This window comes from Ornithorhynchus anatinus, chromosome 2 (genome assembly GCF_004115215.2).
Source record: "Ornithorhynchus anatinus isolate Pmale09 chromosome 2, mOrnAna1.pri.v4, whole genome shotgun sequence".
In the NCBI taxonomy this organism is placed as follows: domain Eukaryota; kingdom Metazoa; phylum Chordata; class Mammalia; order Monotremata; family Ornithorhynchidae; genus Ornithorhynchus; species Ornithorhynchus anatinus.
The window spans coordinates 122,927,090-122,954,654 of NC_041729.1; positions in this window are offsets into that span (position 1 = coordinate 122,927,090).

Here is a 27,565-nt window from a genome sequence, read left to right on the forward strand (position 1 = left end):
ATTAACATTGGATTAGGATATTTAAAAACCTGTTCTTCATGCCTCCACTTGTGGAAGATCATAACTACTGCCACAAACAATAGAAGATTGAACTTTTATCACCAGGGAACTATAGTTAGGTACAGCAGACAAACCTTAATACAGGATGAAGAACTAACACATCCTCAACATATTTCATTTAACACAGAGTTTCAATAAGCACTATGAAGAAGCAAAAGTAAAACTACTTCTGCACACCACTTCTCTTCCACTTTCTGTATAATGCACAATCATGCCACCCACTATGCTCAGTGACTGCTACCTTAATAGAAAATCTACAAAGCCAATTTCATCCTTGAGGAATTTTAAGTATCCAAAAGTAAATAAAATCGACTGGAAAGTATGTAAAAGCAAGGTAGACTTAGGTATTAAATAACGAAGAAAGGGCCTTCGAAATGGTTAGTTGCAAAATCTTAGCCACTGATGTCAAAGGAGAAAAGGAAGGACAAAGGTGAAACTGAGCTTGCAAGTTACTGGTAGGGCCCTTGTACCATCATCCATGACAGGAAAGGTAGCCATGCCTACAAAGAGCTCTGATCCATTACTTCCACCCAGCAATGCCTGTGGAGGCCTCAGACCCACAGTCTTGACCCACAGCTTCCACCTGGCCATGCCTGCAGAGGGCTGTGACCCACAGTTACCACCCAGCTGTGCCTGTGGAGGCCTCTAATCTATGGCTTCCACCCTGCCATGCCCAGGGGGACCTGTGACCCATGGCTTCCAGCCAGCCAAGTGGAAAGGGCTCCCACCCTAGGTTTGCACTCAGCCAAGTCCACAGAGAACAGTGACCCACAGTGTCCACCTAGCCTTGTCTACAGACAACTCTGAAAAACCATTGTTGATAATAATGATGATGCGGAGGAGGATGATCTGTGGCCATAAATCGACTGTAGAGAGATTTGGTCTCATGGCCCACAGTAGGTTGCCTTGTGGGGTGGGAAAACTGGCGTAGTGGTTTTTCATCAGCTGGGACCTTATCACATCCTCATCTTCCCCCAGTACAATGCATAGCTGGTAACTCAGAATCAAGCACTCTGAAAGATCTCTCTGGTAGGGAGTTGCTAGGTATGTTCTTTCACAGCAGAAGAACCTACATTAATTGTCCCAAACTCCAGATTAAGCAGGTTTGTGAGAGCCAAAGTCATTGATCCCTTACACCTCATTCCTTTGTTTTTTAGACACTTGGAGGGAAGAAAGTAACTGCTGAATAATTCTAAGCAGAAGCAGTGTGGCCTTGGAATCAGAGGACCTGAGTTGTAATCCTGGCTCTACCACTTGCCTGCTGTGTCACCTTGAGCATACCACTTAACTTCTCTGTGCCTCATTTTCCTCCTCTGTAAAATGGGGACTAAGCCTGTGAGCTCCAAGTGAGACATGGACTGTGTCCAACCTTATTAACTTGTATTTATCAGAACACATAGAACCCTGCTGGGCATATAGTATGCACTAAGTAAATACAATTAAAAACAAAAGCTGCTCCCACTCTGGACTTTTTCTTAAACCACTCTAACCTCTCACCATGTTGCTCAATTCCTCCCTCCCTCCCTCCAATCACCCCATTCCTGTCTTTCTCTCCCTGTGCAGTCATTCATCTTCCTCTCCTCATGTGAACACCTCCAAGCCAACCCACCCTCCCTCACCTGCCCTCCCCTATTCCCCCATCACCCCCAAACAATGTCAGTGCTTTTAAAACCCCCAAAACATCATTCAATCAGTGGTATTTGTGACTGCTTATTGCATCTAGAACACTGTACTAAGCAACAGAGAGTACAATACAATACAGTTGGCAAACATATATTGGAGGAAACAGACATTAATGTAAATAAATAAATAAATTATGGCTATATAGATAATATTCCCCCCTTTAGAGCCCTACTGAAGGCTCATCTCCTCCAGGAGACCTTCCCAGAAAATGCCCCCTTTGCCTCTGATCTCCTCCCCTCCCCATCATCCTAACTTGGTCCTTTTGCTCTACCTGCCCCCTCCCACTGCAATGTGTACATATGTACATTTTTATAATTCAATTTATATTAATGATGAGCATATATATAATTCTATTTGTTCATATTGATACTACTGCTGCCTACGTACTTGTTTTGATTCCTGTCTCTCCCCTTCTAGATTGTGAACCCATTGTAGGCAGGGATTGTCTCTTTTTGTTCCTGAATTGGAATTTCCAAGTGCTTAGCACAGTGCTATGTACACAGTAAGCACTCAGTAAATACGATTGAATGAATGAATAAGTAGAGAAATGGCACAGACTAGTGGAAAGAGCCCAGGTCTGGCAGACAGAGGACCTGGGTACTAGTCCTAGCTCTGTCAATTGCTTGCTGTGTGACCTTGGGCAAGTCACTTAACTTCTCTGTGCTTAGTTTCCTCAACTTTAAAATGGGGATACATTACCTATTTTCCTGCCTACTTAGACTATAAGTCTCTTATGGCACAGGCAACTGTGTCTTACCTAATTAACATGTGCATACCCAAGCACTAAGAACAGCGTTTGATACATAGTAAGCACTTAGAAAATATAAAAAAAAGTTCTGGTAATGACAGTGGAATGAATCCCAAGTGTCCAAAGGGTACAGATCCAAGTGCATAGATGACATAGAAGGAGAAGGTGTCGGGTTAAAGAAGGATTCATTGGAGAAGGCTCTTGGAGAAGATGTCACCTTAATAAGGTTTTGCAGGTGGGGAGACTGGTGGTCTGACATACATTGATGGAGAGAAAATTCCAAGTCAGAGAAAGGATGTGGGAAAGAGGTCAGGACTAAGAAGAGGTCAGGGCACAAAAAGCTGGCACCAGAGGAGTGCAGTGAGTAGGCTGGGTTGAAGGAGGAGATCAGTGACATAAGGTAGGAGAGAGGAGACTTTATAGCCAATGATAAGAGTTCTCTTTTGGATAAGGAGGTGGATGGAAAAACCCTGGAGGTTTTTTAGGAGTGGAGAGAGGTAGGCTGGATATTTTTAGAAAAATATTCTGGGAAGCAGAGTGAAATATGTAGTGGGGCGGGAAAAGACAGAAAAGAGGTAGATCAGTGAAGAGGTAGTTACAGTAGTCAAGATAATATAGGATCGGCATAGTAGTAGTTCAGATGGAGAGGAAAGAGCAGAATTCAGTGAGGTTGTGAAGGTAGAACTGACAGGATTTGGTGACACATTAAATATGTAATCTTTCACATTTAAAATGGCCATTCCAAACTTCCTGGGTGCAGCTAACATGGGACTATTTTTTACTGTCTTAGTGCTCTGGATACAGTGTCCTTTTTTGTGTGTCTCTTCTTGTTCTCTTCAGAAAGCATGAAACACTTTTAGCCAAAGTGATAAATGCTTGTCCTGATAAATGGAATCAGGGCATTTCATTCAGGGACCCCTTCCTGAGACCCCATAAAGAAAGTGACTGGGCAGAGAAGATGTCTTATTTTATTTGGAAGTTTTCTTAATTTGTTTGATATACTTAGAAGAAATGTTTTCCTTAATACTATATTGGGAAGGAAGTTAGCTTGTCAGTCATGAAAGAGGTATTGAAAATACAAATGCCTTTTTGTGGCTTGAGAATTGTTCCTTTTTTTTAATGCTTGGAGAAATGAAAGGTGGAAGATCAATCTACAATCTGAAAGCTTTGTGCTCACAGGAGACTTGCTTGATTTCAAGTGTGCAATTGATGAAAGAATATTGCACTTCTTTCAAGCTGGTTTATAGGACAAGGTCATGGAATGAAGGTCTTACTAGCAATTAGATGTACCCTAAATGAAGATCATGGCTACTATGAGAAGGGGCAAAAAAAGATTTCCCAGATTTGTTCTGAGGATTTGCTTCTGTGTGACCTGGAGCAGCAATTAAATTGCCTGAAATATGAATGTGTTTTTGCTATTTTTTGCTTTCATTTATTTCTTCACCCAATTCCTTCCCTTGCCCCAGATTAGATTTAAAATGTCCATGTTTAAAATATCTACTCTGTCTCCATGAAGAGGAAGGTAGACTATCTAATTTTCACATTATTTTGGGGAGAAGGGAAAGGGAAGGTTAGGAGCAAAAGACTAACAGTTGACTTGGGGATCATGAAATCAGAGTATCATGTATTGTTATATCATGCCATTAGCATAGTCTATTCATTTCAGAGCAGTGTGAATCCAATTTCCCACTGTCTGCTGAACCAAATCAAAAGTGTTTGCTTCATGATTAGTAGTAGGTTATGGAGTTAATGGGACGATTTTCAAAGTCAACTCCCTGCCCTGAATCCACCATTAATTGTAGTATAATGAAAAAGTAATCTATGGTTGACATGATTAACATAAACAGTGACGATTTCCGAGCTTTAGAAAATAATTGGCAAAGATCACACAGCACTCAATAAACATGTGAATTTATCCACTGATGAAATAATTGTAGTAATATTTATATACTTTCTGTTTACAAAATGTAAAAGCATATAAAAGAATTTAGGACTACACATCTCCTGAGAAAAGTCAGTAGAGGATTAACATTGTTTAGGGGAACTTAATTTTTATGAAGACAAATTGTGGCTTAAGACGTTCAGAGACTTTTTGACTTTGGCAACCAGTCAGTGTAATTTTCCCACCAAAGTACAACCTCACATTGAATTCTGAATCTATTGTGAAAACAAACTGAGGTACTGATTTCATGGAGAGAAAGAGATGTTCATCACTTTATTAATGGCCACTGATATTTTAAGTGTCAGTGACATTTTCAAGCACTTGTCATGCTCATGTACACAAAGCTACATGCCTTCATTATGCACTTTAGGAAGACCGTTGTTAAGGTATTATGAAAAAATTGTCCAGTAGCACAGAACTCCTAGGTTGAGTAAATGGGTTGAGTCCCTGGGTGCAGCATCAGAATGTGTGAGTGCTACATCACATGATTTCCTCAATGTGGTACTTTGTGAGAACAGTTATTAACCACTGAACTACATCACAACTGGGTGTTTGAATCAAACCCTTAAGCACTTGGGCAAATGAAGGAAAATCAAGGGGCGAGGGCAGAAATGGGCATTAAAGATATGTACATATATTTAGATTATATATTATCAATTGTTCATTTACAGTATGTCAGCCCTCTAGACTGAAAGCTTGTTGTGGGCAAGGAATATTTCTGCCAACTTTGTGTATTTCACTCTCCCAAGTGTTTAGTACAATGATCTGCACATAATAAATGTTCAGTAAATATCACTGATCAGGATGATGCTGTGGGATGGAGCCTACCATCTACAACACTGTATTCAGCCAACTGTGGAAACAAGATTCCTACCCCATCATCTGCACACACATGTACAAATAATAATAATTATTATTATTATGGTATTTGCTAAGTGCTTATTAAGTGCCAAACACTGGGGTAGATACAGGGTAAGCAGGTTGTCCCACATGGGGCTCAAACTTTTAATCCCCATTTCACAGATCAGGTAAATGAGGCACAGAGAAGTTAAGTGACTTTCCCAAGGTCACACAGCAGACAAATGGCAGATCAGGGATTAGAACCCACAACCCCTGACTCCCAAGCCTGTGCTCTTTCCACTATGCTCATAATCTGTTGCCTATAATCTGTTGCTTCCCATATCTGCAATTCACTTTTAGAGCTGATACATTCATACATTGTGAGGGCCTTATGATAAATCAGGGCATTTATTGAGCACATACTGTGTGAAGAGCGCCGCACTAAGTGCGGGAGAGTATAATGCAACAGTTAGTAGATACATTCCCTACGTACAATGAGCTAACAGTCTTGAAGAGGAGATAGATTCACTATATACATGAATAATTGGTAATATATCATTTAAATATATGTATACATCTTTATATGTCCTTGCCCATCCATGCCTCTCTTTTCTATTGTCTTTTTACCTGCTCCTAACTGCAACCTAACCCATTCAGTGACTGGCAGGACCTTGTGGTGGTGAATAAACTCTCCCCTTTGTTTGTGGATATTACTCAGGGTTACATCTAATTCATGTGACTTTCTCAAACAAATCTCCTGTAGATGCCGAAGGATTATTGGCACTATAGTGCCAAACAGTTGGTAGAAGTGGCACTTTTTGATAACACTAGAGTCCTACTAGTTATTGGTGTAAACGACTGCATTAATGGAAGCAGCATGGCCTAGTGGCAAGAGCACAGGCTTGGGAGTCAGACCACATGGCTTCTAATCCGGGCTCCGCCACATGTCTGCTGTGTAACCTTGGGCAAGTCACTTAACTTCTCTGGGCCTCAGTTACCTCATCTGTAAAATGGGGACTAAGACTATGAGCCTCGTGTGGGACAGGGACTGTGTCCAACCTGATTACCTTGTATGTACCCCAGTACTTAGAACAGTGCTTGGCACATAGTAAGTGCTTGTTTGTTAAAACACCATAATAATAATAACTGCAGCCTTTCCTGAGCTCTTTTTTTTCTTTTCATGATATTTGTATCAAGCTCTATACTAAGCGCTGGCTAAGATACAAGTTCATCAGGTTGAAGACCGTCACTAGCCCACATGGGGCTCACAAGTAAGAGGGAATAGCTTTAAAAATTAGAAAGTCAGCTTTGTCTCCAGTATTATCAGGAAAGAATGTATAAGCAACTCTGGACTGTTGTTGTGTACCCCAGACATCCCAAAATATCAGCCATTCAGTATGAAAAATCATGTCCAACTAGTTTGTAAACTAAACCTGGTATAAAGTCTGTGTGCTTATGTCAAATATAAGGCATGGATAGACATAACCTCTGGGAAGTAGGTTGGCCTAGAGAATGATCCATGCAAAGTACTGACATAACTAAAGACATCCCACAGGACAGTTGTGGTATTTTCTAATTCGTGTATGTGTGTACATTGAATTTATGTCAAAAAACAGAGTTACAAATTAGTATTAAATAGTTTTTGTAATTCATCTTTCACTCTTTTTAATTGTTTCAATCTATGCTTGGAAGACAAAATTCTTGTAATTATTCACAGCTCCACATTAGCTTGCCTCACTGACAAAAGTCCAATACACTCAACCTCTTTGTCAGATTCCAATTGAATCTTGTGCTTATTCTAGCATCAAAGCATTTATGGATACAAAAATGATTCTATTCAATATTTTCTAAAGATTTTAAAAGATTAACAATAAAGTATGAATAAAGGAATTTCATTAAGAGACTAGACTTTAAAGACTCAAACTCTGCTTTCAGTAAACATTATGGTTGAGAAAGGGCATGGATGATATTTATAAAATTATTAGGGCATGAAGGGATATATAGGCATGATTGCATCTACCATATCTCTTGCAGAATGATGACAGGGGCAACTATAAGAGCTGAAAAATCCAGATATTTCAGAACTACTTACAAAAGTACAAACAATGCTATGACGATTCAGATTTCCTAAATGAGGACATGGTGAAGCTGAACCTTTGCAAACTACGTAACAGGATGAAAAATATTTAAATCAAAGTAGTAATTTTCCAAGCCTAGTAGATTCATTAATTTGTAATGAAATTTGGATATGACCCTAGAGTAGTAAAAACTGAATGTGAGTAGTAAAAATGTCAGTCAGAGAGAACTAATCTTTCATATGTGCAACTGATGCAAGCCATTTTTATTGCAGTGAACCACCTAAAATGGATCAAAATGGGTTAAATATTCAATTATACCAATATATTGAGACACTCTAATTTGTAAAAAGCGTTTTGGCAGCCATTAACTAAGAAGCATCCTAAATTTAGAAAAATACATTACTGTAGCAATGTTTATAATCATTTAACTTTAGTGATAATGAAAGAAATGCAAATATGAGAGTCTGTATAGTACACTTGAGCAATTAACAATAGTAAAAAAGAAGGTAATGTAAATAGAATGAGAACAAAATGAATATGATAAATTCCAACTCTCCAAAAGACAAGGCAAGTTTACAATAAGCAATGAACATTTTGCAGTTATTGAAGAGTAAATTCCATATGTCACAAGAGAATAATATAATAGTATTAGAATTTTTTTAAGTGCTATGTGCTAAGCACTGTCAACTACTGGTGTAGATACAAGATAATCACGATGGTCACAGTTTCTGTCCACATTGGGCTCACTAAGTGGGAGGAAACTGAGGCATAGAAAAATTCAGTGACTTGCCAGAGGTCACACAGCAGGCCAGTGGAGGAGCCAGTGGATTCAAATCCAGGTCCTCTGATTCTCATGCCTGTGTTCTTTCCACTTGGCCACATTGCTTTATCAAGTAATTTAAGCATTTAGTACATAGTACACCTTCTCTGGAATCCTCAAAATCTTAGTTTTGGGTTACTGGACTAAATGGAACTAACTTCAGTCTTGTGAAGTGGAAGCTTTGTTGTCTAATGAAGGAGTCCTACAAGTTCACATACGTGAAACCAGCTGAAAGACCAAGTTCTGTCTGGATTGGGAGACAACTAAGAGCCTTACTCTTAACCATCCTGTTGCTTAGTGACCTTATTAAAAGGAATTAGCATGGGCCCAGGAGTCAGAAGTTCTACTCCCAGTTCTGCCACTTGTATGCAATGTGACGTTGGGCTAGTCACTTAATTTCTCTGTGCCTCAGTTACCTCATCTGTAAAATGGGGATTAAGACGGTGAGCCTCAAGCAGGACAGGGATTCTGTCCTAACCGATTTGCTTGTAACCATCCCAGTGCTTAGTACAGTACCCAGCACATAGTAAGTGCTTGATAAATACAACTATTATTATTATTATAATTTCCTAGTTTTTCCTTAAACTACTATATAGATAAAGAATCAAGCCCCATTTATAGGGCTCTGTTTAGATATAATTTTACTAAAATAGAGAATAAAATTTCTGAAGTTTTCAGATAAGAAGATGTCAAATAATTTCACCAGAAGAATTTTCCCATTGGTAATCGTTATTACTAAGAAAGGAGGATTCTAGATAAACACAATTCCAGAATCCACTAGACCAACACAGGTAGTATTAGAAGTATTAGTGTAGTATCAAGAATGAAAATAACCCTGTTGTTTGTCCAAAGGAAAAAAAAAATTGTCTCTGGGAATAAGACTGAGTTCCAGTTCCAGATGTGCAAATAGAGGTATATGTACTAGAGTTATACCATTATTGGTGGACACTTTTAACCCAAGAACTATGGACATTCTCAAAAGGAATCTTTAAAAGTAGCAGGTCAACAGGGGAATTAATCAATGGTATTTATTGAATGCTTACTGTGTGCATAACATTATGTAAAGCATTTGGAAGAGTACAATACAACAGAATTGGCAGACACTTTTCCTGCTCATACGGAGCCCACGGTCTAGAGGGGAAAAGAGACATTCAGTAATTTCTTGGTATGTTTGTACATAAGTGTTGTGGAGCTGAGAGTGGGGTGACTATCAAGTGCTTCAGGGGTATAGACCCAAGTGCTAGGTGAAGCAGAAGGGAGAAGGACCAGTGGAAATGAAGGTTTAGTAAGGCAAGAACTCTTGGATGAAATGTGATTTTAATAAGGCTTTGAAGTTTGGGAGAGTGGTGTTCTGGGGAGCAAGGACACAGTGGCTACCAAGGAAACTACCTACTAGATATTGACACTACAGTATGGAATTCTATAGTCCCTTCAGCCATAAACGGATCCTGTACATAAAAATCCCGTGGGTGCACCTACTTGTTCATTGCATAAACACAAATTAGCAGGGAGAGAAATTGAAAGTGGCACTAAGCTAACACTATGACTATAAATCTTCCCGTCACTCACATTCTAGAACCTAAAGGGCTCATGACTGAGATTAAGCCATCACTTTCAAAGGAAGACTCCATCATCAGTGCAATGCAACCCACCGAGTAAATTCCCTCCCAGACACTGTCCTCTCCCTGACTTCCCCTCACTGTGGACGGCACTATCATCCTTCCACTCTCACAGGCCCGCAATCTTGGTGTCATCTTTGACTGCTCTCTCATTCACCCACACATCCAATCCGTCACCAAAACCTACCTGTCTCACCTTCACAATATCGCCAAGATCCGCCTTTTCTTCTCCAAACTGCTACCATGCTGATGAAAGCTCTCATAATATCCCACCTGGATTATGCATCAGCCGCCTCTCTAATCTCCCATCCTCCTCTCTCTTCCCGCTCCAGTCTATACTTCATTCCTCTTCCTAGATTATCTTTCTACAGAAACACTCTGCGCATGTCACTCCCCTCCTCAAAAACCTCCAATGGTTGCCTATAAGCCTCCACATGAAACAGAAACTCCTCACTCTCGGCTTCAAAGATATCCATCACTTTCCCCTCCTACCTCACCTCCCTTCTCTCCTTCTACAGCCCACCTTGCACACTCTGCTCCTCTGCCACTAACCCCGTCACGGTTTCTCGTTCACACCTGTCCCACCATCGACCCCCAGCTCATGTCCTACCACTGACCTGGAATGCCCTCCCAGACTGAGCCCTCCCTTTTCCTCTGCCCCTCCTTGCCTTCCCATTCCCCCTACTCCCTCCCTCAGCTCTTCCCCCTTCCCCTCCCCACAGCACTTGTGCATATTTGTATATATTATTTCTCTATTTTATTAATGATGTATATATGTCTATGATTCTATTTATCTTTATGGTATTGGTGCCTGATTACTTGTTTTGTTGTCTATCTCCCCCTTTTAGACTGTGAGCCGTTATTGGGAAGGGATTGTCTCTATCTCTTGCCAAATTGTACATTCCAAGCACTTAATAGAGTGGTCTGCACACAGTAATCACTTGATAAATACGATTGAATGAATGAATGAATGAATGAATAAATGAACAATAACATAAATTGGGCTACTGAAGATCCAGATGTCTAATGCCATCACTAAGCAATATTTCTTATAAACAAAGACTTGAGCCAAGAATATATTACATTGTCTTTTACTTTCTTATTTTTCAGTGAGAGTTTCCGCTAAAAGTTTCTAGGGAATTTCTCTAGACTGTAAGCTAGTTGTGAACAGGGAACGTATCTACCAAATTTGTTTATTATACTCACCCAAACAGTACAACGCTATGCACTCAGTAAGCACTAAATAAATATCATTGATCGATTCCCATATTGCCCTGCTATTTTTAAAGATTCCTGTTGAGACTGTCCATGGTTCTTGGGTCCACCATTAATGGTATAGTCCTAGTACATGCTCCTTTACTTACACATCTGCAACTGGAACTCAATCTTATTCCCAAGACATATGTTTTCCATTGGACCAGCAGCAGGGTTATTCTAATTCTAATTCTAAGTCCCTTGTTCTTTCCATAGACTTCTAGAGAAAAAAAAACCTCTAGGTTAAGGGGTATAAGAAACTGTGAGAAGTATGGGGAGACAAGCAGCAAGGAGTTCTGGGAGGGGAAAAAGCAGGGAATAGAGTCAGGAGAATAGGATCAATTTTAGGAGATGCTCCTGAAAGCACTGTGGAGTAGAAGAGAGAGAAGAAGCAGCGTAAACTAGTAGAAAAAGTATGACCTTAGAAGTCATAGAACCTTGTGCAAACACTTAACTTTTCTGTGCCTCAGTTTCATCAACTCTAAATTGGGGATTTAATACCTATTCTCTATCCTAGTTATATTAAGAGGTCCATGTGGGGCAAGACCGTGTCCAATCTGATAACCTTATGTCTATCCCAGCATTTGGTTCTTTTCCTGGCACTCATTATTCCCAAGTATTTTTTCAATTTATAAGCTTGGCAGAGTTTCAGTATCTTTAGTAGAAGGAATATTCACTTTGTAAAGTCTCTTCTAAAATAGTCTTGGGGAATGAGGATGTATAAAGGCAGACAGATTAGTTTCATGTACCCAGGAGATAGACCTTCATTTCCAAAAATAGTGATTAAAGAAACAAATGGCTTTTACTTTTTACACATAAAAAAGTCTTTATAAACAAGCACATTTCCAAAGGAATGTTTTTCTTTACATCATTTACAGCATCTTTAGTGTCTTTTCTTCCATTTTGTTCTTATAAGTGTATTATTTGTCCATTTATTGTTGATGATAGCTTCCTATATTGTATTATCTTTCTACAGGTAAGTGTCACCTTCCTCAAAGAGGTCTAGTGTTTTACCACAATCTAGCAGTGTGATACATGACTCAAAGACCATAAGGTGATTGATGGTTGCCTTCCATTCCGATAATGACGTAGCCTGAATTGAAAATACTATTCATCTGGATTAAAACTTACTGTGATCCCTGAAGCCCACAAAGCAGTGATGATGTTAGCAATAGTGTAAGTAGCAGTGGTGATTATAAGTATTATACAAGTGAATTTAGCCATTGAGATGCTATTTATTACAGTTTTGAATTTTCTTTTTATAGTATCCATAAGCAGAATTCATTGCTATCCAAGAGAGACCAAACTTAGAAGTGACTAGATCAACTTATAAAAGCTAATGAGCCACCTAAGGAATTATGATTTACTGTCAGTCCACCAAGACCTGTCAATGCCCTAGAATATGAGGAGGCAAGTGCCATGTAGGCAAAGTTGTGAATTTTCCACATTGCTGTCTTTAGATGGCAAACAGAAAATTAGTCTACAAATAATTGAGCTTTTTTTTATTTTAAACCTTTGCAGCTTGTTAAAAAGCAAGATTGGTCTTGAATTAGTTCCTCCATAAGCAGTAAATGTTCTCAGAAGACCTTTAAACAATGCAGCATGTAGAACAAAAGATGAGAAGAATTTAGTAAGAATAAAAAAGAAGTTGTTGAAAAGACACACAACATATGACTTTACCAATTGTAGTTACCTCCTTGGTGAATTGGATTATTGATTTGAAGCAGCATGGCGTAGTAGATAGAGCATGACCTGGGTGTCAGGAGGCCATGGGTTCTAATCCCAGCTTTGCCACTTGTTTGCTGTGTGCAAGTCAATTCACTTCTCTGTGCCTCACTTACCTCATTTGTAAAATGGGGTTTGAGACTGTGAACCCCACTTGGGTCAGAGATTATGTCCAACCCAATTTACTTGTATCCAACATAACTCTTAGTACAGTGCCTGGCACATAGTACGTGTTTAACAAACACCATTATTATTATTATTATTATTAGCACACAGATAATTTGCATGCATCTCCTAAGGTCCACCTCCAACTTCTTTAGCCATGTTGATCCCTTTCTCACATTCCTTCTCTCTTTCTCCATGCCCACATTGATTCTTGGGGACTTCAATATCCACATAGTTGTTCCTAATGAACCTTCTGCTGCCCTCCTTCTATCACATCTCAATTCCGCTGACCTCCTGCTCCACCCCACCTTGCCCAATCACTAACTAGGACACACACTCGATCTCATCATCTCTGGCCACTGCACAGTCTCTACCTTCACCCTCTCCCAGTAAATTTGTACTCTTCCTTCACAGACTCTCCAATCTTTTCACCCCATCCAATTTTCTCAACTCATCATGCCCCACTTAGCCTCCATACCCAAACTACCTTCCTTGATGACCAAATAGATTTTCTCAACACCACCCTCTCTTCTGAACTCAACTCACTTGCTCTCCTATCCCTTCTTCGTTCTCGTACCACTAACCCACAGCCCTGGATTATCTGCAGAGTCTGCTTCCTTCACTATCTGCTTGAGCTGCAGAATGCTGCTATCGGGAATCTAGAGCATGGGCTCGGGAGTCAGAAGGTCATGGGTTCTAATCCCAGCTCTGCCACTTATGAGCTGTGTTACTTTGGGCAAGTCACTTAACTTCTCTGTGCCTCAGTTCCCTTATCTGTAAAATAGGAATTAAGACTGTGAGCGCCACATGGGACAACCTCATTACCTTGTATCTACCCTAGTGCTTAGAACAGTGCTTGGCACATAGTAAGCGCTTAACAAATGCCAAAAAAGAAAACAAAACTATGTATCAGGCTTTCATCCCACTTCAAGTTTATCCTTACCAGCTTTAACTCTGCCCTCTCATTTGCCCAGCAAAATTACTTCTTCACCCTTATTGAAACCTATGCCCATCACTCTTATCACTTTTTCCAGACATTTAACTCCCTCTTCAGACCTCCTGCCCCTTACCTCCTCCATCCTTTGCTCTAAGTGACCTGGCCACCTGCTTTACTAAGAAAATTGACAGGAGTGTACTTCCTAAAGTTACCCCTGCCCCTCCTTAGTCTCTCCTCCTTTCGACCCCCTCTTCAGATATCACATCGTTTTCACAAGTATCACTAGAAAAGATCTCTTGCCTTCTCTCAAAAGCCACCTCCCCACCTGCATATCCAACCCCATTCCTTCACACCATATCAAAACTCTTGCCTTCTCCCTTCTTCCTTCTCTAACAGCCATCTTCAACCATTCGGTCTCCAATAGCTTCTATCCCAGTGCTTTCAAACATGCCCATGTCTCGCCTATCCTAAAAAAACCCTCTCTTGACCCCACACTCTCGCCTTTTATTGCCCCATCTCCCTCCTACCATTCCTCTCCAAACTCCTTGAATGAGTTGCCTACACCCACTGTCTCAAATTCCTCTCCTCCAATTCTCTCCTTGACCCCCTCCAATCTCGCTTCCATCTCCTTCACTCCACTCCAGCTTCCCAGAGGTCACCAATGATCTCCTTCTCGCCAAATCCAGTGGCCTCTATTCCATCCTAATCATCCTTGAACTCTCAGATGCCTTCAACACAGTGGACCATGCCCTTCTCCCGGAAACATTTTCCAACCTTGACTTCACTGACTCTGTCCTTTATTGTTTCTCCTCATCTCTCTGACCATTCATTCTCAATTTCTTTTGTGGGCTCCTCCTCTGCCTCCCACCCTCTAACTGTGGGGGTCCCTTAAGGTTCAGTTCTGGGTCCCCTTCTGTTCTTCATCTACATCCACTCCCTTGGAGAACTCATTAGCTCCTATGGCTTCAACTACCACCTCTATGCAGATGATACCCAAATCTACATCTCCAGCCGTGATCTCTCCCTCTCTCCAGCCTTGCATTTCCTCCTGCCTTCAAGACACCTCTATTTGGATGTGCTCCCGTCACCTCCAACTTAACATGTCCAAAACTGAACTCCTTATCTTTCCACCCAAACCCTGTCCTCTCATTGACTTTCCATCACTATTAACAGCACAACCAACCTTTCTGTCTCACAAACCCATAACCTTGGCGTTATATTTTATTCCTCACTCTCATTCAACCCACATTTTCAATCTATCATTAAATCCTGTCAGTCCCACCATCACAACATTGCTAAAATACTCCCTTCCTCTCCATCCAAACTGCTACCACATTAATGCAATCACTCATCCTATCCAACCTGGATTATTACAACAGCTTCCTTGCTGACCTCCCTGCTGATGTCTCTCCTGACTCGGATCCACACTTCACTCTACTGCCTCGATCATTTTTCTACAAAAATGTTCAGAACATGTCACCCTGCTGCTCAAGAAACTCCAGTCCATATTAAAAAAAAAAAACTCCTCATCAATGGCTTCAAAGCACTCCATCATCTGTCCATTCCTACCTCACTCTACTACTGTTCTTCTAGAACCACCCCACACACTTTGCTCCTTTGGTGCTAACCTTCTTATTGTGCTATGTACATATTTGGGCCTCCATTACTTCATCTGTAAAATGGGGATTAAGACTGTGAGCCCCACGTGGGACAATCCGATTAATTTGAATCTACCCCAGTGCTTATAAGAGTGCTTGACAGTAAGTACTTAACAAATACCAAAATTATCATTATTATTATCTTGTCACCTGCTCCTAGTCCAGGGCCTGCCTCTGGCCTGGAATTCCCTCCCTCTTCAAATTCAACAGACATTTACTTTCCCCCACTTTAAGCTTTATTGAAGGCACACCTCCTCCAAGAGACCTTCCCAGAATAAGCCCCACCTTTCCTCTTCTCTCACTCCCTTCTGCATCACTCTTACTTGCTCACTTTGCTCTTCACCTGTCCTAGCCCCACAGCACTTATGTACATATCTGTATTTATGTATTTGTATTGATAACTGTTTTACCCCCTCTAGACTGTAAGCTTTTTTTGGGCGGGGAATGTGTCTGTTTATTGTTGTATTATACTCTCCCAAGTGCTTAGTACAGTGCTCTGCACACAGTAGCGCTCAGTATATATGATTGAATGAATGAATGAATCATATTGAGAAAGCACTGTGAAATTTAAAAATAAAACATCCAACAGGAAGTTTTGTGTTTTTAAATTTACAAATATATTATATGTTATTTCTTCTTAATGTCTCTGAGTTACATATTTTTATCATTCTGCTTGAAATATAATGAGAGGTTTGGGCCCTAAAGCTTATTCAGTCAGACTGTTTTCTAGATGAGTTGAAAATCAATTTTAATAGTCCTTTTTCACATTTGGAGAGTTGGAATTAAAATTTCTTGTACAGGTGAAGAATGTTGTGGCTGCTGTCACAGGTGTAGCTGTGTGTTTTGTTTCATTTTTCTGTATGCTTGATGCATGGGGCATCCCAGCCCACACACTCTGCTTCTCTATTGATAACTTTTTCAATGTGCCTCATTCTTACCAGTCCCATCATTAACCCCTGGTCCATGTCCTACCTCTGGCCTGTAATGCCCTCCTTCATCAAATCCACCAAACAGTCACACTTCCTTCCTTCAGAGCCCTACTGAAGGCTCACCTCCTCCAGGAGGTCTTCCCAAACTAAGCTCCCCTTTTTTCCTCAGCTCCCCCTCCCCCTCCATCTCCCCAACTTGGTCCTTTTGTTCTACCCCCACCACATCCCTCATACCACTTGTGTATATATGTACATATCTATAATTATATTTATTCATAATTAATGATTACTTGTTTTGATGTGTATATATTTCTATAATTCTATTTATTTATACTGATGCTATTGAAGCCTGTTTACTTGTTTTGATGTCTATGTCTCCTCTTCCAGAATGTGAGCCCATGGTGGGCAGGGATTGTCTCTCTTTGTTGCTGAATTGAACTTTCCAAGTGATTAGCACCATGCTCTGCACACAGTAAGTCCTCAATAAATACGAATGAATGAAAGAAGACAAAATTTTTAAAATTAAAACATTTCTTCCTTTGTAAGCTAGATTTTTCTGAAGAAAGTGTTTGCAATGGGGATATGTTTTAAAAAACTATTTATATGATTTGGTGACAAATAGAATATGTAGTTGAGAGTTGTTAGATTCAGTTTCCCCAGTGCCCAAATATTCCTGATAATAGATAAGATTTCACAATTTAGGTAGCAATTCATTATAGAATGTCCTGTGGGTGTGGAACCCCTGCAGCTCCTCCCAAAGTGCCTAACTTATTAACAGGTAATATCTTCAGGGACTAAATTTTAACATTTTCAAAGACTACAGTCATTATTGTTATTATTATATTCATTATATTTATATTTATTTGCTGACATAATTTTACTTCAGCTTGGGTATCCACCAAGAAGAATTCTAAATAACCATTTCCAGTTCAACTAATGCAAGACAGGGAGATTTTTTTCTCTAGGCCAGTTACATTTCTCCTTTTTCCACTGCTGAAAAATACTTAAAGGATTATCTCTTCTAGAGTCTCCAAATCTAGATTTCATAAATATTTTAAACATATATTAATATAATGATATTATAAATAATATATATGACTTTATCATAAATAAATATTTAAGATAGTTTAGGATTGGAGAATCCTAGTACAAAGTCCTAATTCCAGCAGTGACTTAGAGACATTGCTTATTCTTTCACTGTCCATGTTCCCAAATCATCAGACAGAGAAAGGAGAGAGAGAATCATAGACTTACTGGGTAGTACATTAGGTGATATGGTGAATATGGGAGAACAGAGAGAATGATGATTCAGTTCCCTCTAGGGAAACGCTGTCTTGGTTAATTGGCAAACTTTCTGTTACATCTCTTCCTGGTACTTGCTATTCACTTCTTATTCTGAGTCTGATTTCTCTCTTTTTTTTCTCCACCTTTCCTCAAAGTTTTTTCTGCCTGCAAATCAGAAATACAAAATTTTCTACTCAGCACAACCAAATGGGAAATTGCAGGAGAAGTTGAATTAGAAGATTAGGGGAAAGTTAGGAAATGGTGAGTGGTAATTTATGCTGATAAATTATTCATACCATTTAACAGCAACTGTACAGTGATATTAAAAAGGTCAACCTTAATGAATAAATGCCAGGATGTCACTGAAGCTAAAAAGGCATATCTGTTTTTATATAAAAATATGTGTAAAAGCAATTGGTTAAAAGCCTGGCTGAAATTAATGAAATATATATATTTATAAGAAAATAATAAAAGGCAGAAAAGAATTTACATAACTTTAAAAAAGAGCAACTAGAAATAAAACTAGGGTTACTGGATTTTGTAATAAAACAACTCTTTTCATTTATAAATACTTAATCTTTTTTTTTTTCAAAAGGAGATTGTGAAAGGAAAAATAGTAATGAAAGGATATGTATTTGTGACCCAAAATCCCCAAAGTGTTTGGAATTCCACAATAATAATAGAAAATGTCAGTATTGATATAATAATCATTTTAAGCAGTTCATTCCTCTAGCATTGATGTAGTTAAAATACTGAAATATTTTACAAGAACAGAATAGAGTTGATCAATCAATAGTATTTACTGAACACAGTACAGAAAACTATACTAAATATTCGATAGAATACAATAGAGTATTTTTGCATGATTTTCAAGGATCTTACTAGTAGGGATAACAGATACTTTGCCTATACAGTGATTTATATTAGTATATGGAATACCCCAAATTCCTTGCAGCCATTACCTGATTATTTCAGGGTCTTTCCCAATTTTTAGAGTCAATTCTCAATCCCCAAAATATACAGTAGCTCTCCTTTTATATGGTCACTATTTCAATGTCTCTCTGGACATTCTTTCATTCTTTTTTAATGGTGCCTCTATAGTACTTACTATGTGTCAAGCTATTATTCTAAGAAAGCCCAACTCATATTTTCTTGGTTTTCTTGGCTCCCAAGTACCTTCATTGGTCAAGCCCTGGAAAGGTAGAGTCCATGGAAAGGTATGGTTGATCCTGTGTCTTTCCACCAGCTAAGTCATGCTTCATCCTAACATGGATGATGAGAAGGGGGAGGAGGAGTAGAAGAATTTATTGAGCATCCATTGTATCCAGTGTATGGAACTAGGCAGTTGGAACGTACAAAACAAGCAAGTGACTCATTCACTTCCCACAAAGAGTTTATACTTTAAATGGGGAGGCAGCCATAAAACCATTTACAGAGTAACCAAATTAAATAATTGAATGTCCAGTTGGAAAAAACACACATACATTATTGTTGATTGTAAGCTCCTTTTGAGCAGAGAACGTGCCCACAAGGGAGAAGTAGTGTGGCCTGGTGGAAAGAGCACAGGCCTAGGAGTCAGAGAATCTGGGTCCTAATCCCAGGTCTTGTCCTTGCCTGCTGTGTGAGCTTGGGCAAATCACTTAACTTCTCTGTGCTTCAGTTACTTCATAAATGATATTAATCACTCTTCTTCTTCCTACTTAAATTCTAAACCCTGTGTGGGACAGGGACATGTATGACCTGACATCTTTAGAATGATATTTGACACAGCAAATGCTTAACACGTATCACTTTTTTTTTTTAGCAATTTATATGTACTGTACTCTCCCAAGAACTTAGTACAGTGCTCTGAACAAAGCAAACACTCAATAAATACTATTAAACTATTAATTTCAATTGTTTGTTGAGAACGTGTATAAGAAAAGTGAGTTAAATGATTTGGGCTACTGGGCCTGGAAATCAGAAGGTCATGAGTTCTAATCCCAGCATCTCCACGTGCCTGTTTGACCTTCAGCATGTTACTTCATTTCTCTATGCCTCAGGTACCTCATCTGTAAAATGGGGATTGAGACTGTGAGCCCCACATGGGACAGGGACTGTGTCTAACCCGAGTATCCACCCCAGTGCTTAGTACAGTACTAGGCACATAGTAAGTGCTTAACAAATACCATAATATTATTATTATTATTAATTAATGAGGGAAAGCTTGTTAGTTGTAATTTATTTTTTTTCTTTTCCATTCGTTTATTGATTACAACTGGCACCTCTAGTATTGAAATTCCTTTGCTTACCCATTTCCCATGGAAGTAAGTTTCACTTGCTAATAATACACAAACTGGATTCAGTCGAAAAGTTGGGACTTATATGGCTTAATGGCTATCCTATTCCTGACTCCCTGGCTGGTGAGCTGTAGTGTGTTGGTTTACAACTCTTTTTTCACCCAATGCCTTCATTATCATGAGAGACACTTCCATATTATATCAACCTGAGTGGGCATTATATGACAGTGAAAACGTATTGCCCCAAAGGTATGGTAGTAGATTTAGAACATGGACTGTCTGGAGGTGGATTTGCTATCACGGCACTGGATTAGTGACATAAACATAGTACTTTAGTTAGATTGGAGCACTTAATAAAGAGTCACTTATGGAGCCAGGTGTGATTGTGAGCTAGTTGTTGGGCAGGGATTTTCTCTATCTGTTGCTGAATTGTACATCCCAAGTGCTTAATACAGTGCTCTGCACACAGTAAGTGCTCAATAAATATGATTGAATGAATGAATGAATGAATGAATATGCTTCCCAAGTCCATGCCCCCACTGCCTCCCAAAAGAAAACGATTTGCCAGCTCTTCCAATCATTGAAGCCATCCTAAAATTTCCAGCTCAGGAGGGAGTGCTGGTTTGGAACCCATAAAGCAGGTTCCCAGCTCAGGAGGAGGGACTGTTTTGGAACCTATAGAGCAGGGCCCAGGGCTCATGACATGATTTGGGTGATGAGGGCTTGTCATCAAGTGCCTGAAATTAGAGGTGAATACCTAATGGACCTCAAAGACTGAGCTCATGACAGAAGAAGTCTGTTGCTCATTCTAAATTAGACAACTTTTTTTTACTCAAAAAGAGACTACCCAAGGAGACAAAAGTTTCTACTTTTGCAGCTATCTGAAAAGTTTCATAATCATACAATTCCTTATTTAGATGATGTTGTGATGTTATGCTTTGAGTTGCTTTAACAAAGACTAAACTGTAGTTTACTGGTGCTTAATGTATAGCATATAAAGGAATTTTTTACATTTTTCCAGAATTTGGAATGGATCCCAATTTATTACAAGTATGAGGGGCCAAAAAGAGTACCTTATGGTACAGTCATTCATGATACAGCCACTTTTTCAAAGAGCCTAACCCTGTTGTACCTTGATGCATGTTATGATGTGTAAGGGGGTGAGTTGGAGGATAAATGGACTGATTTGGGAATCAGAAGAGCAGAAAATCCCCTATGAACAAGGGAGGCAAATAAATGAGGGAATGGAGAAGTTAGAAGGGAGTCTCAGTGCATTCCTTACATATATATTGGATTCGGTCATTATGTAAGGGTTGGTTCTGGAATAGAAAATTATGGGGAAACATAGCATACAATAATTCCATTCAAGATATAGCCTCATTTTCAAGGAACACATTATCAATCAGTCATATTTATTGAGCACTTACTGTGTACAGAGCATGGCTGTATCATGGAATATGCCTATGTATATTTCCCTTTAAAATGTGTGGTCGTCTTCACAGTTTAGAAACACATTTGGAATAATACGCTTTCAACCTGTGGACTCACTATTACTAGTGGTGGGAAGTTCCCTACTACCACTGTATTGTGAGGACAGAAGTTTAATAGATTTATGACACGCAAAGTGGGTGAGTTTCGACTGAATTAAGAATTTTTGTCAATATTCCATGATATGATTTTTATAACAATTTGTACATTTCTACAAGAGAAACATAGATTGAAAAAAAAAAGGAGAAGCATTATATAAATATCTACTAGGCTTACATTTCCCTCTCAGGATCACACCAGGAGAGTTTTCAGTACTCTACAAGTCTTGGCTATGGGAGGGAGAGTCAAGCAGAGGCATACCCATTGCATTCCTAGCTTGGGCAGTGGCTAGTCAGTGGACGGCAACCTGCTACAAGTCAAAACTCACCAGTGCTGGGCAGCAGCATGGCAGAGAGCCAAGGGCAGAACTCAAATTTACTGTGCCTAAGGAGGCAAGGGTAAACCACTGCCATATTTTTACCAAGAATACTCTATATGTACACTACCAGAATGATTGCAGATGAAGCCACCTGCATTCTGGGAGAGATGTGTCCATGACATCAGTATGGGTTGGACTTGACCCGACAGCATAAAACTAGGCTTAAGTATCAAAAGATAAATGCAAGGTGCAGTAATGGTGTAAGTAGGTTTTATTTCTTTCGATTCATTTCTGTTAAATATTTTCCTGAATATAATGCATACATTTTCAAGTCTGAACAATAAAACCAAAATGCTTTAAAACATGACAAATGTTATTATTCATCAGATGGAGGATATAAGCTCCTTTGGTTTGTAAATTACAGTTTTCACACCTAATAAGGCAATGTTGATTTGTAGTGGCTATTTGTTTCTTTAAAATTTTCACCATGTTATATTTAAAAAATGAATAAGACCACATATATTAGGCAGCACAGTTACTCTAGCAAAATAAGTTTGCAGATTTCCAAAAATGAAATGATAAATACTGATCTCTAAGTTATAAATTCAGAAAATATCTGTGGTAAGTTTTTTTTTTTGCTGATACACTGTAAACTTTTGCAGAGGCCTCTAATTCTCAAAAATGCTGAACTCTTACTTTTGGTCAGGTGTTATGCTTCATAATTTGTTACTGCGTATAGTAAAAATGGCACAGATGAATAATTATAGGTTGGACAAAACCATGAAGCTACACACCCAGAACTTCCCTATCACCAGGGCAATGGAGGTCTTTTAGGTTAGGTGTGTTCTCACACCCTCTTCACTATCCCAACTCCAGGTTGACAGCAGGCAGTCAGTTGTATTTATTGAGCACTTACTGTGAGCAGAAAACTGTACTAAGTGCTTGGTATAGTAGTATAACAATAAGTAGACATAGTCCCTGCATACATAGAGCTTACAAACCTCATGAAATCACTTATTCTGAACAGTTTCTAAGGGAAAACTTTGAGAAAATAGTCACAAAATAGTTCAAGAAGTGGAGATCTGGTTTGGAGTTCAAAATAAACTATTGAGGCTATATGAAATATTATTATGTTATGGTATTTGTTAAATACTTATGTGTATCAAATGCTTTTCTAAAATCTGTGGTAGATATAAGTTAATCAGTTTGAATTCAGTGCTTGTCCCATATAGGGATCACAGTCTTAAGGAGAATAGGTATTGAATTTCCATTTGAAAAATTAAAAACCTGTATCACAGAGATGTTAAATAATTTGCTCAAAGTCATACAGCAGGCAACTGGAAAAGCTGGAATTAGAGCCCAAGTCCTCTGATTCCCAGGCCCGTGTTCTTTCCACTAGTCCATGCTGCTTCTCCCTACGCGATGCTACTTCTCTCTGTAGAGCATTATTCCATAGTTTGTTGGAAGAGAGATATTGAACTTTTGGGCTGAAAGAAGAGAAAAACCACTGGAGCTCTTATCCCTATCTCACATTACAGGAAGCCTTGTTATCATGCTTTTACTTAAACTGAATAAAAATATTTATAATAATAGTATTCATTAAGTGTTTATCATATGGCAAGTACTGTGCTGAACTAGTGTTATGAAATAACAGATCAGACACCGTTCTTGCTCCTCATGTGACTCAGAGTGTAAGAGGAAGGAAAACATGCATTCAATCACCATTTTACAAATGAGGGAACTGAGGCAAACAGAAATTAAGTGATCTGGACAAAGGCACACAGCAGCAAGAGGTGGATGTGGACTAGAACCTAGGTCTTTTAAAATCTCTTTCCATGTTGTTTTCATTACCCTGACCTGCCTCCCACAATATTGAAAGTAAATAGACCCATTTCCTTGGGTATATCCCTATCTGGCAGTCCCATTTCCTCCAATGATCAAAGTTTTTAACTCCCAAGATCATATGGGCTGAGGAGGAGGGAGATGGAGGAGGCGGAACATACTTTTCAGGCTGCCTAGTCCTTGTCTCTTGGTGTTTTGTACTTGTCTACAAATCAGAATCATTGTTTGTGATTTTCTCTTACCATTTAGTATTGAGAATGGCCCATAAATGATGCTGGGTGGAACTGCCAGCTGTGGTGGCTCTTGTACATAGTTCAGGTCTCACAGCTGAAAAGAAAGTTGGACAACAGCATAGTTTTGTAGAACTTCAGTTTGGTCGGAGCCTCTTATATCATACTGCCACCACATTCTAATAATAATAATAATTGTGGCATTTGTTAAGCGCTTACTATGTGCAAAGCACTGTTCTAAGCACTGGGGAGGATACAAGGTCATCAGGTTGTCCCATGTGGGGCTCACAATTTTCATCCCCATTTTACAGTTGAGGGAACTGAGGCACAGAGAAGTTAAGTAACTTGCCCAAAGTCACACAGCTGAGAAGCGGCAGAGCTGGGATTTGAACCCTTGACCTCTGAGTCCCCAGCCGGGGCTCTTTCCACTGAGCCACGATTCTATTTAATAGCTTCCCAAAGGATGTTTAGGCCTTCTTGATTCTGCTTTCTATTTCCTTATCTATCATTATATCATTGAAAGAAGTTTAGAGGACTAAAACAAAGCAACAGGGGAGGCAAGAAAGAGGCTAACAAAAGGAGTATGTTGAAAGGAGACTTGGATAAAGGGAAGAGCAATAGAAGGACATATTCCATATGATTTCAAGGAGACATTTCAGGAAGTTTGTGCATATCTACCTATGAGCAACGTTAATCAGTCAATCAAACTGTAGTGTATTCTCAAGATTCAACATAGAAAAGGAAATTTAGTGATTCCATTCCTCAACATCAGGAAAGATGTCAAAAATACAGCCATAACACAATGCTGCCCAATCCTTTGTTTCTCACTGGTTGTACCCTGTCAACTTATTATTATTATTATTATTATTATTGATTTAGGAGCAGAAAATACTCATGCAGACTATAGCAAGCATGGACCAGTAAGGAGCAAGCTCACTGAAGCTTGGAAAATAGATTCTAGCTGACTCCGTTGGGAAAATTTAGGAGCAGAATAGTTAGGAAGCAGTGATGACCAAGACTGGCTCTTCTTGAAGAATGTTTGAATCGAGATAGATGTCACACTCTTTTCTGCAGAGAAAATAGAGAAGAGTTATGACAATAGAGTGCAGTGCCTAATTCACACTCTTCAGCAGCTGTTGGTACAGCTCCAGGGTCATATTTATTGGTGTAATTGAGGGAATGTTACCTCAACAAAAAGGAGAGGGCACCATAGGCCCTGTGGAAACCCTGTAGGGGTATAGGATATAAGGTATAAGGCCAGGTTAATATGTGGCCTGGTGAAAAGCTCTATAGACTGTGAACTCACTGTGGGTATGAAAGTGTCTATTTGTTGCTTTATTGTACTCTCCCAAGAGCTTAGTTCAGTGCTTTGCACATAGTAAGAACTTAATAAATATGATTGAATGAATGCAGCTAAATTAAAATCATGGCATTTGTTAAGGACTTTCTAAATGTCAAGCACTATTCTAAGTGGTGGGATAGATACCATTTAATCAGGGTGGACACAGTTCTTGTACCACATGGCTCACAGTCTAAATAGGTGAGAAAGGAAGATTTAATGGGAAGTTTGGGTGTAAGATAAAAGGGCAAATATGTGAGGTTGGTGGAACACCAGCAGTTGTGTTATAGATACTGATCACCCTAGAATTGAAGTCACTAAGAAAGTAGGTGTGGAAGAAAAATTGCTCAGCAAACCTCTAGTTGAAGCCAGTAGTGACCAAACAGTGCAAGTCCAGCAAGGAAGACAAAGGACAAGAAAAGGGAGCTACCTGACCATCTTAAACTACAAGTAACAGAATCATCCAATTTGTATTGAGCTTTCTTCCCTGTTTTGGGGCAGGTTTAGAGACTCCCTTTGGGACATTCCCAAAATGAAAGGGTAGGGAAATACAAAGTCAGCTCGCCAGTGGGTTAGCAGGTGGAGCAGCTCTCTTGGAGTTCACCAGAAGTAAGCAGGTTGGGGAATTTAGCAATAAAGGAAAGTCTTCTAATTTTTTTTTTTGCTTTTTGTTTTTTTTTTTTAATTTTAGGGGAAACACTGTGGGACTGAGGGACCTCTCAGACACTGGGGATAGATTTTCCTGTAACAGTTGGTCCCAGAATATTTACAAAGACAAAAGCTTCATTGACCAGGGGTACAGAAATCCTGAAAGTTCAGTGAGAGCTATTAACTGGAGGAATGAGAGGTTGTTCCTTCAGAAGGAAACTAATTGGTGTACATATATTGGGAAGCAGCATGGCCTAGTGGCAATAGCATGGTCCTGGGAGTCAGAGAATCTATGTTCTAATCCTGTCTCCAACATTTGCCTGATGGGCAAATCACTGTACTTCTCTGAACCTCGTTTTCCTCAATTGAAAACTGGGGATTCAACACCTGTTCTCACTCTTACTTAGACTATGTGCTCCAAGTGGGACAGAGAATTTTCACCTGATTAATTTGAATCTACCCCAGCACTCAAAACAGTGTTTGACACATACCACTTAACAAATACTATATTATTAATGTATTACTGAGTACATTGTTCTCCCTTTATAGACTTCAGAAACAGAAGACAGGTCCCAACAGTGCCCAGACCCCATAGAAGGAAGAAGAAAAAGAAGAAAGAGGAAAAGAATAAGAGAAGAGGAAGGAGAAACACAAACCATCAGTCCCTAAAAAGGAGAATAGGTATTGGAAGTTGGCAATTCACTTCTGTGAAAACAGAAACAGCAATATACTTGCTGGTACTAAATCACAGGATCACATGAAAGTAAGCAAAGTAATTTCTGAGTAAGAGAAATGATCTACTAATATTCAGACTCTGTGGTAACAGACTCCTTGAAAGAACAGGATGCTAGCTGCCTAATTTGACATTTAACCAAATGTTTAGCAGTGTGTCACATAACCTAAATATTTTTTCTATGTTCCTAATATTCCATTAAAGGTTCTTTATCAATATCCCTTTGAAAATGATATTTTTGGTCTGCTTAGTTCCTATGGTGAGAATTGCATATGGTTACTCCCTGCTGGGTGAAGAATTATTTCATTTTATTTATTTTGAATTTACCATTCTCAAAATTCAATGAGTGACTCTCAGTCATGGTGTTCTGAGCATTCTGTGTTCACCCTGCCACATCCTGACATCCTGCAACTTAAATCAAGTCCTTTCAGATTGTAGATTTCCATATTTTTTTTTTTTATCTGCATAGGTATGCTGTCTGGCAGGGATTGTCCAGATGAGAGATGAAATATCTTCATGAATAATTTTTCGGCTGCCACCCAAATTTGAGTGCTTACTATGTGCAGAGCACTGTACTAAGTGCTTGTGAGAGTACAATATAACAGAGTTGGTAGACACATTCTTTGCCCGCAAGATGTAGAGTCTAGTGGGGTAAATAGATATTTAAATAAATTACTCATATATATAAGTGCTGTGGGGATAAGGGTGGGATGAATAATAATTATTATTGTAGTATTTATTAAGGGCTTACTATGTGCCAAGCACTGTTCTAAGCGCTGGGGTAGATTCAAGTTAATTAGGGTAATTAGGTTGTCCCATGTGAGGCTCACAGTCTTAATCCCCATT